This window comes from Prunus dulcis, chromosome 6 (assembly GCF_902201215.1).
Source record: "Prunus dulcis chromosome 6, ALMONDv2, whole genome shotgun sequence".
NCBI lineage: Eukaryota > Viridiplantae > Streptophyta > Magnoliopsida > Rosales > Rosaceae > Prunus > Prunus dulcis.
The window spans coordinates 18,613,397-18,616,077 of record NC_047655.1 but is presented as its reverse complement, the minus strand read 5'-3'; positions in this window follow the sequence as shown (position 1 = coordinate 18,616,077).

The following is a 2,681-nucleotide window of genomic DNA, read 5'->3' as shown; positions in this document are numbered from 1 at the left end:
ATTGATTTCAATGATTTTATGAGAGTTTTATTGACCAAGAGCATGATTGGCATGTACGTATATAAATATATGAATGCATTGATTTCAGTACGAATATAATGAAAAGGATAATTTAGTTTTGCATAATTGTTTTTACAGTGGGGTTAGTATATTCTTATGTATTTTCTAAACTTTATTTTTGGTCCACTCATATTTTCAATGTTTTGCGCCCCTATGCAGTAGACGTGCATCTGTGACCACCACAAGGCAGTTTCCGCTTCATGCACTAACTCAGTTTGATGTAGGGTTTTTGGTTCACAAGTTGTTACCTTCCTTGTAAATTGATCTGTATAGTTGCTCTGATATTGCCCTATGACGTATTTAACTATTGGAACGTATTTGTATGTATACTGGCAGTTTATGTATATATTTAAGTGCTTGTTGATATGTGTAAATTTTGGGGAAAGAACAAATTACAGGGGAGATTTTGCAGAATTTTCAGTAGGAGTCAAACCTAAAATGAAGTTAAGTTTTGAAAAGAAGAGCAAGTAGGTCATTTGTGTCTGACACCCACCAGGTGTTAGACACGCACAGGGTCCGGCTAAGATTCCAAAGTAAAATTTAGGTCGGGTCCTGTCAATTGTCATAACTACTTCTCTCCACTTCTACTGTGCAACCCAAATTAGTGGGTAGTGTCAATTTTTTTTTTTTATATCATCATCACCAGACATATAATCGTATGCAGTCAATATTGTGTTGATGCAAGTATTGAGATGTGTATATAATTTTTTTTTTTTGGAATAAGTTATTCTGGCATATGTGTCAAACTACAATTTGCATGAACAAGAAATGACTCATTCCATAGCCTTAATTCAAGGACATGAATTGGGTAAAGTCTTAGGCCTCGTTTGGTTCATGGAATGAATTTGAGGGGAAATCATTTCCCATGTCATTCACCAAAGAATGAGAATGGAAGATTCATTTCCCACGTTTGGTAATGCTGAGAAAGTAACTGGAAAATATCACTTTATTTCCTTTCCCATGTTTGTTTTGAGTAGGAATGGAAAACAAAGTTTGTATAAATTTTTAATTATACCCATATTAAATTAAATAAAAAAAGAATGCATTTAATGATATATTGTAATTCTAAATTGTTATTGGGGATAAAATGGTCATAAAAAATATGTAATTAATGTTAGCTCATTTTCCCAAACTTTCCTATGAGGGGGGAAACCAAAACCCAAGTTGAGAGGATAGCTTCACTTTTCCCCTTACTTTCCCATGAGCAAGGCAACGATTTCCCATACCTAGACTTACCAAACACGAGAAAATAATTGATTTCCCATTTCCAAGTCTCATTTCCCATGAACCAAACGGGGCCTTAGTAGAGTTCTCAAGTTCAATCGAAAGAAAAGGTATAATTATCTTAATACTCAAATTGCTCAACTATATAATTATGTATCTTTCTTGGTAGTTCTTTAATTTGTTTGAAAAGTAATAAACCACTTTCAATCCAATTTCTCATTGTTTTGCTTATTTTAGACGTCACTCAACTCGGTTTCTCTTCTTCTTATCCAAATTCCAAATGCTCTCATTACCACAAAAAAAAAAAAAAAAAAAAAAAAAGTAATTCAAATCCTCTCCAAGGCATTTTGAGTTTGTGGGAGAGGGGTAATCCATATATATGTCTATGACTCCATGGACTACCACTACTACAAAAAGTGAAAAACACGACCAGAAAACAACGACGGTCTAAATGAAAACCGCCGTGGTTTCTAAAAAGATGACGGTTCTAAAAACACCGTCGTGTAATACCACCTTAGACAACTAAAAAATGGAGATTCAAATGGCTGTTCAAAAACAACGACGTATCTAATTAAACAACCGACGTCTATTCGAAACAGATTTTCGCAGTGTAAAATCAAAGCCAACAAAGAACGGCAGAAGTTATGAATCGACCGACGTAGAAAGTAAAGGCGACGATTTCAATAAAAGCCGCCGTTTTTACTCATAAAATAACACGACGAGGTTTTCGTATAAGACGCCGTATAATTACAAACAAATCCACGGCTTTAAAATAAAAAATATCACCGTATTAAAATAATTTACAACGACGGAAAATATAAATATATCGACGTCATTATTATATAGTTCTACGACGTTATCTTTAAATTGTTCTATAAAATTTAACGTCGTATTTATTCATTTTATACGTCGTACCTTTAATTTAAACCGTCGTCTTAATAAGAATTTTTGTTAACAATTTTTTTCTTTGATTTTCTTATCCTACGCCGGTAGATCTACTTAATGACAAGAATTGAAATAACCACGACGGTTTATATAGAAAACCGCCGACATAATCAGATTTTTCTGAGAACCCAAGGGTTACGAAATCTTAAGAGATGGAACTCTGTTCCACATCATAATCTTAACAGATGACACAGATTTGCAATCAGAGAGACAATTTTTTGAAAGTTGATGATGTGTGTGCGTTTGTGTATCTACAAATATTATACCTAACGTCGTTGCAAATTTGCAATCAGAGAAACAATTTTCAACGACGGTTATATTATACCTAACGACGTTTAAAAAAAAATCAACGTCGCTCAACAAATATATTACGTCGTCTTAGTCTTACTTAAGACGACGAAAAACGACGACAGTAAAACAAAAACAGTCGTTGTTTTTATATTCTTATTTTA